We start from the raw sequence: 17268 nt of genomic DNA on the forward strand, positions 1-17268 counted from the left end.
CCCGGGGAAGCCCCCCGGCTCTGTTCACCCCAGCCTGGGCTCCCTCCTCCGCGCAGGGAGAGGTGGGTCAGGGCAAGGGCCCCCAGCCCGGGTCACCGCCCAGCCCCCGCATGTCCTTGCAGCGCCGGGCTAACCTCCTGCACCCGCGTTCACGACGGGCTGAGGCAGGTGGACGTAACCTGATGGTGGTGCAGTCGCCCCGGTAGAGGCAGTCTTACCATTTTACAGGAGAAATCACCAATTTGGCCTTCCTTTTACTTATTTATTTATTTTTTTATCTTCCACGAAGTCTTTGGAACCTGACGTGTCCTTTGCTGTCACAGCGCACCTCGGCCCAGATGGCCCAGAGCAGTCACATCACGGGGCCCAGGGGCCGCATGTGGCCAGGAGCTGTGTCGGGCAGCGCAGGCCCGAATGGGCTGTGCTCTGTGTCCACTCCGGCCGTCAGCCCACTGGGCCTCAGCCTGGGGACCCGGGGCCATTGCAGGACATCGGTGGTGGTCCCACGGGGAGCTGCTGGCATCTGGTGGGTGGGGCCTCGGGTGCTGCTCCACCCCCACGGCGCCCGGGTCAGCGCAGGACGACCCCACAGAGAAGGATCCCAAATGGCCATGCTGTGGGGTGGGGGGAGACCCTGCATTAATTATTTGGAAAAGAAATTGAGTCCAGCCTCTGCACACACTAGACGCCAGAGTAATTCCCCAGGGGTCAGAGGGTACAACCAGGGCGACCCAGTGACTGAGTCACCCCCTCCCTTCTACTCAGTGTTTATGTTTACTGATTTTTTTAAAGATTTTATTTATTTATTCCTAAGAGAAACAGAGGGGCAGACCCAGGCAGAGGGAGAAGCAGGCTCCCTGCGGGGAGCCCGATGCGGGACTCGATCCCAGGACTCCGGGGTCACGCCCTGAGCCAAAGGCAGACGCTCCACCGCTGAGCCCCCCGTGTGCCCCTTATTTAAGTAAGCTGTACGTGGGGCTCGAACTCTCAAAGCTGAGAGCCGCGTGACCCTCGATGTGTCACATGTGCAGCCTCCCAGGACCCCAGTCGTCAGATGACTGGAAGGCAGTGCGTGGGGGTCGGTGGAAGCCCTAACCTAGGGTCTCACCCAGGGCAGTCCTGCCCCCAGGGGACACTGGGTAATGCCTGGGGACCTCTGTGGTGGTCACACCGGGGAGCTCCTGGCATGCAGGGGGTGGGGGCCAGGGGTGCGGCTCCGCCCCCAGGGCCCCCCATCCGGCCTCTGCAGAGGACCACCCGCCCGCGTGGACAGTGCCGAGGGGGAGCCTGACTCAGCCCGAAATCCTACCGCCAGTTGAATGGTCCAAGAGGCAGAGGCCAGACCCTGGTTCATGTGTGTCCCAGGCAGCCCCGCCTGGACCACTGGACTTCCTGCGTGTGTGCCCAGAGGGGTATGGGCAGGGGTGGCCCAGAACCTTCTGGAAGGTGGGGAGGCCAGACGCGGGTGCTCAGCCGGCCCTCCGGGTGGAGGTGTGCGCCGGGCAGGAAGCCTCAGGTCAGAGGCGGAAGCGGGCCTCCCTCTGCGGGCCGCGACTCCGGGTGAACGGAGGTCAGAGGAAACCGCCACGGGGCTTCCCAGAAAGCAGGGTCCCGGCTGGTGGGGCGAGGAAGGGGAAGGGGCGCCCAGGCCGCGCCCTCCGCTGCCGGGCGCTGCCCAGGTGTGCGGGCCTCGGGCCCAGGTGGGTGGAGGACCGGCCTGGTCTGCCGTCCCCATGGCGACGACGGGCTGGCCCAGGAGGAAGGAGGGCCGGGCGGAGAGGCCGAGGGAGAGGCCGCCCCGGTGCCTGAACCCGCCGAGCTCAGGCTCTCAGGCTCGGGTTTCTGCCCGGGCTCCCCGGGGGCCTCCGGCAAGGGGGGCCTGCGGCCACGGCCCGTCTCCCCGGGGACGCGGCGCCTGCTGGAACCTGGGGCCTGACTGCATTGTGCCCCCACCCGGGCTCCGGGCCCCGTGTCCCCCCAGCCCCCGCCGGCCAAGAGGGTCATCCTGGGCCACCCAAGAGGGCAGGCCCTGCCCCAGTGGCCTGAGCCCCTTCTCCCTTCACCCCGTCCTGTGGGCACACAGGTCTGACCCCGGAGAGGAGGGGCTGCTTGCCCAAGGCGACGGGGGACCCGACCAGAGGATCCACCGCCCCCCGCCCCCCGCACAAAGGCTGGCCATCCTGCCTGCCCCATGGCCGAGCTTTTCCCCGACTCGGTCACTGTCTTCGATCCGCGGATAGTGGGACAGTCGGGGCGGTTCTGCAGGCCCCGCTGGGGGTCCACAGCCTCACGGCGCCCCAAAGGCTAAAGGCAAAGCCATGCAGAACCCCAGGGACTGAGTGTTCTCCCCGAGAGCCCCCCACCTGCGAAGGAAGGTCACAGGGAGCCCTCGGGGGCAGAAGGCGTCCCAAGCAGGGGACCCACTTAATGGGCCCTGGAGAAGACTAGCCTGGCAGGGGTGGGGTGGGAGGTGGGGCAGAGTAGGGTCCACCCCCTGGTTGAGGGGGGTGGAGGAGGGTCCTCGGTTCAGGAAGGGGAGGGGGCCAGGGGGTCCCCAGGCACCTGGGGTTGCTGTCTCGTGTCTGGCGGTGCGATGGGAACACGGCGGGGACATGGGCTCCCCCCAGGTGGAGCGGAAGCCTGTTAGGTCTGCGCCCCCCAACACCGGCCCTGGGCGCGGGGCTGGTGCTGGCCGAGCTGGGAGCGGGTCAGTTGGACGTCTGGCTAAGAAACCAGTGCTCTGTGCCAGGGACAGCTGCCACCCGCGAGCCGGGCGGTAACCTCAGACAAACAGGTTCAGGAAGATGAGTTAATAAGGAGCGAGGTGCGTGGTGGTCTATCCCCCCCCGTGGCCCCCCTCGTGCAGCCGAGCAGGATTAAGGTCTCAGAGCTGCGTCCTGGAGGCCCCAGCGCGTCCTCCCCTGGGGTCCAGCCCTTAGATCTGTCTCCACAACAGCCCTGGTCCAGGTGACCTGCCCGTTGGAGGTAAGGGCTGGGCCCTGAGCAGCTGTCCTGGGTGCCCCCTTCCCCTCAAAGGACGAAGCCCGCCCGGCACGGCTTCCGTTCTGCTGCCTCTGAGCCTGCCCGCTCCTGCTCACTGACTGGCGGGCATCAGCTCAGAACTCGCAGCCGCTCTGCTCCCGCCATCCCCCTGCCCTGACCCCTACCTCCTCTCTTCCACTGACAGGCTTGGGTTTTTTCACAGGGACCCAGGACGTTTCCAAACACAGCCCCGTGACCGCCCCCAAGCCCGTGGGGCCCTAGGGCCCAGGGTGCAGAAGCAGGGGCTACCCAGGGGTCACGGGGGCGAGGAGAGGCGAGGGGGGGCGCTGGGGGGGGAGGTGCGCATCTCTCTCTCTCACTCTTCTCCCTGTCTTTGCACCTGCTGCTCCCTGTTCTGGAAGCTTCTCTCATCGCCCCCCTCACCCCCCAGCTCCTGCAGGAACTTCAGGCTCCAGACAAACATCCCCGCTCAGGGCCACCTTCTCCTGCCCCCTGCCCCCTGCCAAGGGCTGCCAGACCTTCCCAGGACCTTCAGCATCACTACTTTGTTGGATTTTCCCACCTCCCATCTCTGCAGCTTCGGACTTGGCAGTGGGCTCTTCAACATGACACATGAGCACAAGCAGCGCGAGAAAACGTAGGTGAGCTGGACCCATCGACGTTAAACAGTCGGGTGCGTGAAAGGACCCCGTCAAGGGACAAGCCGCAGAGCGGGAGGGGATACTTGCAGATGCTGCCTGGGGGACGGGTCTAGCGCCCGCTGTGGAAGGAATCCTCACGGCTCAGCACCCAGTTAAGAAGCCGGCAGAGGATGCGGATGGGCACCTCCCCAGAGATGACACGCAAGTGGCCACTGCGCACGTGAACGGGCGCTGGACTCGGTTCCCCACGGATGACGCCTGGATTTGGGCTGGATTTCTGGCTGGTCCGCAGAGGGATGGGGTCCCAGCGCGGGGACCTGGGAGGTGCCTTGGCCAGGCCGAGGCCCAGGGTCCTGGGGTGGGGGGTCAGGAGGGATGCTGGAATGAACCCCTGGGCGTGCTGTCTCCTGCCTTCACCCCTCATTAAAGAGTAGGAAGTGGCTCCCAATGGACAGGAAGCAGACCCTGTGTGACCCCTCCTTCTCCTCCCCTGCCCCAGTGGGGGGGGAACCCCTGCCCAGGGAGGCAGGGCACAGGGCACAGGTGAAGGGGAGCCACCCTCCTACTCGCCAAAGGAGGAAACTCCTCCCCTGCCCTCCTTCCCCTCCCGGCCCCTCCCCTCCCTTCCCTGCCCTTTGCAGCCCAGTGAGCCCAGTGATCCTCCCCCTTAAAGGGAAGGAAGGGACCACTTTCCAGACCTGTGTTCCCAGCCCGCCTGGCCCCCTGCTGTCTGTCAGGCAGCACCCGAGGTGGGCCCCGAGGTTCTGGGAGCCTCTCAGTCCTCAGTTGGGGAGTTCCGGCTTCACAACTGGGACAACCTCGAGGGTGCGGGGGCTGGGGGTGGTTCCCAGAGCCCAGCAGAGACCTGGCCGGCCCGGGCGCCAGGGCCCCTCTGCTGGGTGCTCCTCCCTTCTGCACTTTATGGTGCTTGTTACCCCACAAAACACAGGGTGCCCAAACATCACTCACTGTGGGTGGACACACACTAATCAACACTTGTTTTGGTACCTTAACACCTGCCCTCACTCACAGCAACATGATTCACAGGAGCCCAGAGTGCAAACAGTCCACATGCCCGTCAGCTTGAGAGCAGATACACACAGTGTGTCCCCCACGTGCGGGCACGTCCCTCGGCCGCGAACAGGGGCGAGGCACCACACGCTGCCCCGGGGACGGGCTCCGAGCCCACGATGCTCAGGGAGAGAACCGGACACAGGAGGTTACACGGGATGTGACTCCACATGTGTGACACGTCCAGGACAGGCTCGTCCACAGACCGGAAGGGGGCTCGTGGGGGCTGGAGGCTGGGTGGTGATGGCTGATGGGGACGGGGCTTCTTTTGGAGTGATGGAATGTTCCAGAATTAGATAGTGGCGGTGGTTGCCCAGCACCACGAACAGACTAACAACTAGTAGAATTATACACTTTCAGTGGGCGAACTATATAGTAAGTGAATTATATCTCGATAAAGCTGTTATTAGAAAAACAAGCCACCCCCTCCCACTGGCACACACATCGTCTCTCCTGCCTGCTGTGCTACTGGCAGCCCTCGGGTGACTCTCCGGTCCTGTCTGGCAAGTCCTCTACCAGGCCCTGAGCCTCGAGCCCGGGAGAGCGGGGAATGGGCCCCCGCTCCTGCCCTGGTGTGGCTCTCAGCCAGGCTTAAAAGGCCGTGGGCCTGTTCACAGGCTGTGGACCCCACCACGCAGAAGGGTGGCAGGGCCCTGCGGGGGGCGCTGGAGGGGGGCCCTAAGGAAGGAGGCCACGCCCATTTCACAGATGAAAACACCAAGTCCCAGGGCCAGGCAGGTGCGCCGGAAGGCAAGCCGGGCAGCTGGGCTTCCAGCCTGGGTCTGCCAGACAGATGCCGTGGCAGGTGGCCTCGGGGACACTGTCCTCCCCCGCCAACACACACACATCCAGGCCCAGACTCAGCCCACGGGGCCTCCGTCCTAGTGGTTTCTGGGCCAAGGGTCCCTCACGGGGCAAAGTCAGCTGATGCGACTTCCACCTTGCTCCACCCACTCCCACTGGGGACACGGTGGGGCTGGCCTGGGTGTCCGCCAGTGGACGTGACTCGGCCCCACTTTGCAGGGGGTGGGCTTGGGGAAAGGAGCCCAGAGGGAGGAAGCTGCTTGCGCCACCCACAGTCACGTAGAGCACTTGACCTTGACCCTTTGACCTTGACCCCCAGGGGAAGGGCAGCCCCAGGACCCAGGAGGGTCAGGCCAGGAGCTGCAGGAGGCAGCCCCCTGGGATCAGCGGCTGAGCCTGTGGCCCCGGAGCCCCCTGTGCGCCCTCCATCCTCGCTCTGCCTCTCCTTCCCCTCCTGCCCGAAAGTGAAACCGGTGGCACCAAAGTGAAACCAAAGCTCCTGCCGGAGGGCCCAGCCCAAGGAGGGGGGGGACCGGGGCGGCCGCTGGCGGCCCACGTGGCAGGCGCCCGACGGAGGGAGGAGTCCCTCCTTCAACTGCGGTGATTTTAAAAAAAGAAAGAACTCGGACCAGAAATGCAGCAGTGTTGTCCCGGCTCCCCCCACCCCACCCCACCCCACCCCCACCCCGCGGCCTGGTCTCTCCTCCTCGCCCACCGTCTGTGCTGGGGTTAAGGGGCACATGCCGGGACCCGCCTGGTCCTCTTGGGGCTCCCCCAGGCGAAGCTGACCTCCCACCCCTGGGAACCGTCTGTGAGGCTTCCCTCCTTATCCAGCTCCAGCTTCAGGCCCATTGCCCCGATGGAAAGCTGAGGCCGGGAGTGGAGACAGGCCGCCTGGGGCAGCCGGGGCAGCGGGCAGCGGGTGGCTCAAGTCCTGGCTTGTCCTGAGCCATGGGGGAGGTTGTCCTTGCCTGCGGAGCGCACAGAGGCAGCAGGCAGGATTGAAGTTAGACCCAGGCCGGGGGGCTCCCCATCGGCACTGTGGCCTTTGGGGCCCCTCCATTCCCCTCACCCCCATCCCGAGCACGGTTGGGGGGGTTCAGCGGCACCCCCCACCCCAACCCCGTGATGCCAGGAGCACCCCCTAGTGTCACAACCACAGATGTCCCCAGACCTCAGCCTCTGTCCCCGGAGGGGCGCCTGGGAGGGGGGAAAATCAGCCTCTCTCCGGAACCCAGCGCTCAGCTAAGTCCTACCAGGTGGGGCCAGGCTGGGGAGGGAATGGCAGGGACACAGCTCTGGGCCAGGCCGCAAAGGCAGGCAGGCAGGCTGGGCCCCCGGCCTTGGAGGCCTCTGCGGGGATCCGAGGGGCCCTGGAGTCCTCGTCCAGCCCGGCACGCAGGGGCGTCTGGGCGCCAGGGCGCGGCGGCAGAGGGGCCAAAGGGAGGCGTCCGCGGCGGGTGGTGGGCTGGGAGGCCCATTGCAGGGATGGGAACACTGAGCTGCCGGGCGGGGTAAGCGGCACCAGCGGTGCCAGAAAAACCTGCCTCCCTCGGCCGCGCGGACCAAGCCAAAACAGCCCGCGCGAGGCGCCCCCAGGTGCGCGCAGCCCCCCCCACCCCCGCGAGCCAGCTGCTCAGAAGCCCCGACCTGCGTGCGCAGGGGCCGGCCTGGGAGAGGCCTGGGGCGCCGCGCGCAGCCGCGACCTGCCAACTAGAACCGGCGGCCTCGGACTTGCGCACCTGGTTTGGCCGCCCTGGGTGTGCTGGTTAAATGTTAGCTGTGCCCGGGAGCACGTTCGGGTGGAGCCCGGGGACCTGGGAGGAGCCCGAGTGGGAGGGGACTTCGCGCGGCGGGAGCCGAGGGCTCGGGCGCCCCAGCTCGCAAGCTGCAGGCCCCGGGTTTGCCGGGCACCTGTGACCCGCGAAGTCCCCGCCACAGGATCAGCGCGGCCGCCCCAGCAGGACTGGGGGGCGGGGGGCAGTGCGCGCCTCCCCTTTTCCTAGTGTCCTCGCTGGCCCCTGCCCCTGGAGCCGGATCCTGATGTTCTTTGCTTTCTTTCATTTTAGTCTTGAAAAAAGAAAAAAAAAAAAAAGATCAGAACTCTGATATTTTTATTTCGTAAAATATACATAAGCCACCACCGTAACCGTCTCTAGGCGCACAGCTCGGGGTTCGGAGCACCCTCCCCCCACCATCTCCAGAACCTCCCATCTCCCCACACGGAGACCCTGTCCCCAAGAAGCACTGACCCGCGCCCCCCGCCCCACCCCTGGCTCCCACCACCTCCTCTGTCTCTGTGGACGGGCCTCCTCTGGGGACCTCCTGGGAGTGGGGTCCTGCGGGACGCGTCCTTCTGGGTCTGGGTCCCCTCCCTGAGCCCGGTGTCCTCGGGGTCCGTCCACGTGGGGGCAGGTGTCGGGGGTCCCTTCCTCCCCGAGGCTGGATCGTATCCCGGGTGTGGACGGGCCACACTGCGGTCATCCTTTCATCTGTCGATGGACACCGTTGGGTTGCTTGCACCTTTTGGCCACTGTGAATAGTCAGCTATGAACACGGGTGTGCAAACACCAACATGATTTTAAGAATTGAACTTTGCTCTGGATTCTCTGATTTAAGCCTCAGCAGCCCTGTTGGCACTTTGGAACCGGACCTAATGAGTCTGGTGGAAGGGTTCCCCATGAGGCTTCCAGGAAACTCGGGAGCATGCGCGCCTCTGGCCGCCCGGGGCTAGAGCACAGGCTGCGGGGACTGAGCGGGAGCCGCCGCCAGGCAGTAGGTAGAGGCCCGGGTAGGACAAGAGCTGGCCTGCCATCCGTCCTCGGGTGCACTCCGGCATCAATTCCCTCCGCCACGGGCCAGCCATACAGAAAGCTCCGGCGAGGTAGGCCCGGCTGTCGGTCCGCCTGTCTCTCCTTGGCGGCTCTTGCTTCCCGTCCGCCTCATCCCCCATGACTGGTCTCATCCCCCAGTGCTTTGGCAAGACCACCACCTCCCTTGAGCTGAGCACTAGACCTCCAGTATTATGGCCCGAAATCATATGCGCTTTTTCAGGAGCTCAGGTGCACTATTTTTAATTGAGGTAGAATTGACATTCAGTTGCATTATTTTTTTTTAAGATTTTATTTATTCATGAGAGACACAGAGAGAAGCAGAGACACAGGCAGAGGGAGAAGCAGGCTCCCTGCAGGGAGCCCGATGTGGGACTCGATCCCAGGACCCCAGGATCACGTCCTGAGCTGAAGGCAGACGCTTAACCACGCTGAGCCACCCAGGCGTCTGGGTTGGTTTTTTTTTTTTTTTTTTTTTTTTTTAAGATTTTATTTTTAGGGCAGCCCAGGTGGCTCAGCGGTTTAGCGCCGCCTTCAGCCCAGGGCCTGATCCTGGAGACCCGTGATCAAGTCCCGAGTCGGGCTCCCTGCAGGGAGCCTGCTTCTCCCTCTGCCTGTGTCTCTGCCCCTCTCTCTCTCTCTCTCTCTCTGTCTCTCATGAATAAATAAATTAAAATCTTAAAAAAAAAAAGATTTTATTTTTAAGTAATCTCTGTGCCCAGTGTGGGGCTGGAACTCACAGCCGGAGATCAAGAGTCCTGCACTGTTCTGACGGGGCCAGCCAGGCGCCCGTAATGGAGACATTTTAAAATGTACTGGTTGGTAACCCACTTTTCCAGGGACGATAGCCTAACCGTCTCCCTCATTTAAGATGTATTCGTGTTCAAGATCATTGTTAGCAGCTGAGTAGTATTCTGTGGACGTGAGCCAGTGGACACGGGGGCACTCTGGAGACGGCTTCTGGCTTTGCTTCTGACTGGGCCAGTTCTCCTTCCAGGCGCTCAGTCCCCAGGCTTTACCAGGTGGTCAAGTATCCTGCGTATCACCGCTGCGTATTTTGTTACCCAAACTCCTGCCACAGGACATTTGCATCGCCTCCCCGTATTTTACTTTTATAAACAACGCTCCGCTGAACATCCTTGCAGCTCCGTCTTGAAGCCACCCAAAAATGTTTCCTTTTGGTGAATTTTTAAATGCAGATTCCCTGTGCCAGAAGCTACGCATATCTTTAGAAGTTTTCCATCGTGCCACTTTTTTCGCTGGTATCTTTAAACTAAAGTGTATAGGGTGAGGGCACCCGGATTGGCTCAGTCGGTAAAGGGTCTGCCTCCAGCTCAGGTCATGATCCCGGGGGGTCCTGGATGGAGCCTGCTCAGCGGGGAGCCTGCTTCTCTCTCCCCCCCCCACCACTCCCCCTGCTCATGTTCTCTCTCTCTCAAATAAATAAAATCTTTACAAAAATTAAGATACAGGCCAGAGACAGTAAAATGCACAGTTATTAAGTCTGTAGTTTGAGGGGTCTGACAAATGTACCCGCCCGCGTAGCCTCCACGCTTTGCTCTCTTTGGCTGCTAAGTTTCACTTTGGAAAAATTTTAGAATTTCACAGAAAAGTCGCAAAGACTCTGGAGACACTTCCCCATGCCCCTCACCCGGCTTCCCCCGAAGCCAACATCCTATGTCCCCACTTGTACTGGTCACAGCTGGGGACCAACATCCATAAACCCCAACCAGGACAACTCTGTCCTGGATTTGGGCGACACCAGTTTTCCCACTAAAGCCTATTTCTGTTTCTTGACCCCATCCAGGACCCCGCCTTGCAGTTAAGTCAACTGACTTTCCACCCACCCCACCCACCCCAACCCCCACCCCGCTTAAAAAAAAATAATTGTAGTAAATTACATATTGCGTAACAGTTGCCATTTTAACCCTTTCTACGTGTGCAGCTCAGTGGGCACCGGGTACTCTCCTGGGGCAGCGTGGCCATGCCCCCTCCCGTCTCCGGAAGGCTCTCATCCTCCCAGACTGGACCTCTGTCCCCGTTCAGCCAGCTGGCCTTCGAGAGCGCGCACAGAACTGTCCGGGCCGGGCCTGCCAGGACACTCAGCGTACACTGGGGGGCTTTTCGTGGTCCACCTCGAACCCAGACATAGCTCTGTTCCCCCAGATGTGGCTCCCAAGTGGCAGATGAGGTCGCTTTCAGCGCCTCAGCCTCTTTACCCAGGTCGCTGGTAAAAACGACAGGTCGCCAGGTAGGTAGGTGCTTTTCTTTCTTTCTTTCTTTCTTTCTTTCTTTCTTTCTTTCTTTCTTTCTTTCTTTCTTTCTTTTTTTTTTTTAAGATTTTATTTATTCACCTGAGAGTGAGAGAGAGAGGACGAGCATGAGCAGTGGGGAGAGGCAGAGGGAGACGCAGACTCCCCCTTGAACGGGGAGCCCGATGTGGGGCTCGATCCCAGGACCCCAGGATCATGACCTGAGCCGAGGGCAGACACGTAACCAACAGGCACCCAGTGGATATGTTTATATGTGGACACACACACACACACGCCCATCCTATTGAAGTCCTAACCCCCGGTGTCTTAGAATGTGACCTTCCTTGGAAATTCGGTTATTGAAGAAGATACAATTAGTTAACATGAGGCCATCCTGCAGCAGGGTGGACCCCAATCCAATGTGACTGCTGTCTTTATTAAGAAGGGGACATTTGGGGCAGCCCGGGTGGCTCAGCAGTTTAGCGCCTGCCTTCAGCCCAAGGCATGATCCTGCAGACCCGGAATCGAGTCCCATGTCGGGCTCCCTGCATGGAGCCTGCTTCTTCCTCTGCCTGTGTCTCTGCCTCTCTCTCTCTCTCTGTGTGTCTCTCATGAATAAATAAATAAAATCTTAAAAAAAAAAAAGAAGGGGACATTTGTATTATTTTATTTTATTAAAAAAATTTTTTAAAGATTCTATTTATTAAAAAAAAAAAAGATTCTATTTATTCGAGAGAGACACAGAGAGAGGCAAAGACACAGGCAGAGGGAGAAGGAGGCCTCATGCAGGGAACCCTTATGAGGGACTCGATCCCAGGACCCCAGGGTCATGCCCTGAGCCGCAGGCAGACGCTCAACCACTGAGGCACCCAGGCGCCCCAAGAAGGGGACATTTGGACACCGAGGGACACACTGGCACAGAGGGAAGGCGCTGGGAGGCCATCCAGGGAGCAGGCCCAGGAGCCCCCCGAGCTTCCAGGAAGCCTTTGGAGGGAGCGTGGCCCCCGCTGACACCTCGGCTTCCGACTTCCAGCCTCCAGAATGGAGAGAATGTCTCTCAGCTGTTCTGTGCCACCCTGTCCGGGGTGCTCTGTTGCAGCAGCTTATATATTTTATAGGGTCATTACCAGACGGGGGTGGGGTAGGAGGGTCAGGGAGATAGTGGAAGAATGTCACACTGCCGGTCCTGAAGATGGAGGAGAGAGAGATCCTGAGTCTTTAAAAAAATAACAATAATTGTGCATGTATTATTTACACATAATTGAGATCAGCAGTAAAATTAAAGGTGTGCACACGCAGGCCCACAGGCGGGCCCGGGGACGTGCCATGTCTACCGGGGTCCGTTTGCGGATCAGCTGTGCCCTCGCCTGCTTCCTCACTGCGGGGCACCATCCGGCCCCTCCCTTGGCTGGGATTCGGGTCCCCTCTGCCTGCCACCCTCTATGACCCGATCTAACAGGCGAATGAGGTCCCCCCTCTGCATGACTCGTCCCTGGGGAGCGCACGAGGGTTCCCGAAGCTCACCATTTCTCTCGTCTGCATATTTAAAGACAAATGTTCATTCTTGAAGCAAATGTTTTCTGGGCGCCGCTGTGCAGACCGTATTCTGAGCCCCGGGGGGATTAGGCAGTGAGCGGCCAGGCCTGTTGGCTGGAAACTCGCGGCTGTGACTTGACAGTCTTCTAATTTCCCTCGCGCCCCGCTGGCCTCCTTCTCTGGCCCCTTGGCTGGACCCCAGCATTGGGGGACCCCCGGCCCAGGGACGCCCTCTCTGCCCACGCTCCCTTGGGGGACGCCTTCCACCCTCAGAGCTTGGGAAGACCAACCCACCCCCTCCCAGCGCCACACCCGCACCGTCCCCGACACCTCGGTACACCTGTCCACTGCCTCTGGACACCTGCTGGACATGTCCATGGTGAAGAGGAAGAGCAGAGCTATTGCTCACACTTGACGCTCGCTGTCTCCCTAAACCCGTCCATCGGGCATCCGCACGCCCCGTGAAACCTGGCAAGTCCTCCAACACCGGACGCAGCACCATATCTTCTCCATTTGACCTTCGAAATAGATCCATTCTCCCTTCTGCCACTGGTGTCTCCGCCTGTGCTCCCCCAGTGCCCACGCCAGACCCCCAACTAGCTACTCCGCACCTTCCAGGAGTTCCACACAGCCGTGGGTGCGATGAATGGAGCATAAACGCAGACAGTCATCTGCTTAAAACAATGCTAACGTCTTCCTGCCACACTGTTTGGGGGCACCTTTGTATTTTTTTCTTTTACTTTTTTGAAAGAAAAAAAATTCAATTTTATTCTTAAATCACCAGGTTTATATACCAATGGGATATGCCATCCACTGGGCACCACATGAGTTCCCAGACTTTGAAACCAGATAGAACATGGCCACCTTCATGTCCTCTTCCAGGTCGACTTATTTTTTATTTTACTTTTTTATTGTGATAAAACATATATGGCATAAAACTTACCATTTCAACCGTTTTTACCTGTATAGAAGTTAATGGAGTGAAACACATTCATGTTATTATGAACCCACCCCCACCACTGTCTCCAGAACCTTCCATCTCCCCACACAGAGACCCCATCCCCAAGAAGCACTGACCCCTCGCCCCCTGCCCCACCCCTGGCTCCCACCACCTCCTCTGTCTCTGTGGATGGGCCTCCTCTGGGAACCTCCTGGGAGTGGGGCCATCGTGCAGGAGGTGTCCTTCTGGGTCTGGGTCCCCTCCCAGAGCCCGGTGTCCTCGGGGTCTGTCCATGTGGAGGCAGGTGTCAGATGTCCTTCCTTTCTCAGGCTGAGTAATATTCCAGATGTATGAATGAGCCCCATCATATGTTTCCATTCATTTGTTTGATGGACATTTGGGTTGTGTCTACATTTTAGCAATTGTGAATAACACCGCTGTGAACATGGGCATTGCATTGCTTTTTAAATATTTATGTCATCCACATACCAAAACATTCACTCTTTAAAGTGTATAATCCAGTGGTTTTCCGTGTATTCAAAAGTTGTGCAACCATCACCACGATCTAATCTTAGAACATTTTTTCTCCCCTCAAGGAAACCTGTCCCCATTAGCAGCCACCCCCACGAGCCCCCTCCCATCCGTGGAGGAGCCCATCCTGGACTTGTCACACACATGGACTCACACCCCATGGGGGAACCCTGTCACTGGTTCCCTCCCTGAGCGTCGTGGGCTCAGGGTCCATCCCCGGGGCGGCGCGTGTGGGCCCCTCGCCCCTGTTCGCGGCCAGCATTCCCATGTGTGGATGGACACACTGTGTGTATTTATCCATCAGCTGAGGGACATTTGGACTGTTTTGAGTTTGGGGTTGTTTTGAATAAGGCTCTTATGGATCTGCACCTCCAAGTTTGGGTGTGGACCAGATGTCATTTGTCTTGGGTACACACCTGGGGTGAAATCACCAAGTCAGACGGTCACTCTGCTTAACTTTTGGAAGAAGTCGTCCACAACAGCTGAGTCATGGTGCGCCCCTACTAGCGGGACACGAGGGCTCCAGTCTCTCCCATCGCCACCAACACTTGTTATTGTCTGCTTTCTTTGATTCAGCCCATCCTAGCAGGGCTGAGGTGGTGTCTCATCGTGGTTTTGATTTGCATTTCCCCAGTGACTAATGACTATTGGGCAACTTTTTTTTTTTTTTAGATTTTTTTTTGTATATCTTTTTCTGGAGAGATATCTATTAAAATCCTTTGCTCATTTAAAGCAATTGGTGATTTTGTTTTTATTGTTGGGCTTAAGACTTCTTTATAGATTCTGAGCAGCAGACCCTTATCATATCTATGATTTGCAAATATTCTCTCCCCTTTCGTGGGTTTTTCTTTCACTTTCTTGATGGTAGTCTCTGAAGCACAAAAGTTAAGAAACGCAACTCTGACAATACTTTAAATTTCATTATAAACAATATATGCATTGGGGCGCCTAGCCAGCTCCACCAGGAGAGCATTTGACTCTTGATCTCTGGGTGGTGAGTTCGAGCCCCACATTGGGCATAGAGATGACTTAAAAAAAATTCATGATGCAAAAGTCAAAAGATCAAAGATAGTGAACAGAAAGTCTCTGACCCTGCTCCCCATCCCCCCCTACTTCTCCATCCCAGAAGCAACCCCTGCTTATGGTGACAAGAATGATCTGCTCCAAATATATGAATTTGCAGCCTGGCCAACATGACTCGAATTCAAGGCCATCCATTCACTCGCTGTGTGCTTTGGCAAGTCATGTGCCTTCCCTGGGTCCCCGTGCTGTCAACCTGTCCATCAGAAATGATCATCCTTGCTACACAGAGGGACTGAAATTGCATGCAAAGGTAGAACTCAGAAAACCAGAGCTGATGTTACTTCGTACCCTGGGACAAATTTGTTCTGAGACAAGTGTACCAAGTATTTGTTGGTTCGCGTGTTGTTTTACTGCTAAGATGGAGTTCGTCTTGACACACTCCGAAAACCTTTTTGCCAAGTTTATCTTATGGGGGTTTGCCGATGAAGTAAAAAAAAAAAAAAAAAAAAAAAAAAGCATTGAGCGTGTGTGAACTTTTCATCTTTGAAATGTGGGTTTCATCGTCGTCCTGGCCAGGAACAGGAGCGGGGTTTGGCCCAAACAGTAGTAATCATGTCAATATAATAACATCTATCACGTATGGAGGACCTCTCTCCTGCTGCACCGTGGGGTTTGTGAATGTTACAGGTACCATCTTAGTCTCCCCCTTGTTACAACCCTAGGAAGTCTCTATCAATATTCTCTGTGAAGGACTCTGAGGATCAGAGAGGTTAAGTAATCTGCCCAAGGTCACACAGTAACTCAGTCCTTTAGAACTCTAGCTTTTAAAATAGTATCTACTTGGGTATATTTTTTTTTGGGGGGGAGGGGAGCTCTGGACAAAGCTTTGCCTCTCTCTTTGTTTTCATTTCAGGGACAGGAGTGAGCATGGGAGATCGGGGTATGCCATCCTGAGGGACCCCCCCCACCCCAGCCCTCCTGGCAGGGTTCAGAGCCAGGTGGATGCTGGATTTGACATCCCGGCTCATTGTCCCTCTCTGGGCCTCAGACTTTGCTCATATAGAAGATGGAAATCATATCACTCCTGCTTCTTCTCCGGGCACGTTGAGGATTAGATTCAATGCCCAGCTTCTATAAGCATTCCCTGCCCCTCTGAATCAGGTCATGGGGTGTAGAGAAACGGTGCAGGATATTCCAAGCTAGGTGGTACAGGAGGGGAAACTGAGTCACTCCTGTACTGGCCCAGTGGGCGGAGCTTGGGGGTGGGGGTGGGGGTGGGGTGAGACCATTCAGGAGTGAGGACCCCCGCTCTCATTATCCGGGGGAGTCCAGGCACAACCCTGAGACCTGCGAATTGGAATTGTCTTTCTGCCCGGCCCTCTCTAATCCCAAAGCTGATGGCAGGGTGGCATAAGGAAGGAAGAAGGGCTTGTGTCCCAGGCAGGGTCGTTAGAGCAAAGTCCCGGGTTCCACCCTCACACGGGACCCACGTGGCCCCTCCCTCAGTCCCTTCCCACCGACTGGGGGCTGGTTTCAGGCTGCAAGTCCCCGGGCTGTCACTTCCCCTCTGGGGGCCTCCCGGGTTTCCCCTTGAAGCCAAATTATTATTACAAAAGCCGATTCAACCCGTTTGGGAGTTGAAAGGCGCCTTTAATATGTTGTGCGTAGAAGTAATAAAGTACAAGGGGCGGTGGGAAGCTTTGAAGTCGCAGAAGGACGGACCGAGTCCCCTTCACCCATGGCAGTGCAAGTTGCCTGCCTGTAAGGTAATGGTGGTAGTGATAATAGCCATAAATGAGTGTAATGCGATTAGATGTCAGAATGGAGGTAAACAGGACCCCGGACAGAGCCAGCCACTCGAGAGGCGCGCAGGAAAAGGCAGCTGGAGAGCAGGTGCCGGCCCTCTCCGTGCAAGGCAGGGAGGAAGGGGAAACTGAGGCCCGGCGCCCCCCGCGCGGCGCGGCGCACCAGCCAGCGCGCCCCCGCCCCGCCCCGGCGCCTACTGTGTGCGGCGGGCAGCGGCCGGGCCGGGTCAGGCTGTTCTCAGCGCTCGTCCCCTCCTCCCCCTCCCCCGTCCCCCGCCGGACCTCTCCCACGACCGGGGAGGAAGTGCGAGAAACGGACAGAGAAAAGTTGGGTCGGGCCAGCGCCGCCGCGCTCCCCATCGCCGCCCCTGCGGGGCCACGCAGACCCTGGCGCGGGCGGCCCGCGGGACCCAGGCGTCCGGGGCCCGGCGCCCGTGCAGCCCCGCGGCCCGCCGCCGGGTGGGGGAGCTCGGAGAGCCGGGAAAACAACCGCCCAGCCCGCCCCTCGCCAACCCCTTCCCCCGCTACGCCCCTGGCGCGGCGGGCGGAGGCGACTCTTTTATATAATCGCGGGCGGGCAGGTTGGCTGCTTCATTTGGGGACCCGGGAGCCCGGCGGACCCGCGGCGTCCCCGGAAAGCCCGCGCCCGGGTCCCCTCCGCCGCTGCGCAGAGCGCGGCCTCGGGAGGGCCGGCGCCCGGCCCGGGTCCCCGCGCGCTCGCCCCCCGCGCCCCCGCCCGCGCCCCCGCCGCCCGCGCCGCCGCGACCCACGCCCGCGCCGGTCCTCGCAGTGCGCACAGCCCTCCCCGCCCCCGCTGCCATCCTGCCACGC

General features: G+C 59.2%; 1 long non-coding RNA gene across 2 annotated transcripts; it reads right to left on the reverse strand.

Moving 5' to 3' along the window:
• Nucleotides 1–248: 248 nt before the first annotated feature.
• Nucleotides 249–7294, reverse strand: LOC144290835 (uncharacterized). 2 transcript variants are annotated; one of them, XR_013358350.1, is made up of 2 exons: nt 7170–7294; nt 249–614 (listed from the first exon to the last, which is right to left on the reverse strand). It is a non-coding gene; the product is annotated as an uncharacterized LOC144290835 (long non-coding RNA). The 2 variants fall into 2 exon arrangements; XR_013358351.1 differs by lacking the exon at nt 7170–7294 and adding an exon at nt 1310–1747.
• Between the last annotated feature and the right edge of the window lie 9974 nt (nt 7295–17268).

This window comes from Canis aureus, chromosome 19 (genome assembly GCF_053574225.1).
Source record: "Canis aureus isolate CA01 chromosome 19, VMU_Caureus_v.1.0, whole genome shotgun sequence".
NCBI lineage: Eukaryota > Metazoa > Chordata > Mammalia > Carnivora > Canidae > Canis > Canis aureus.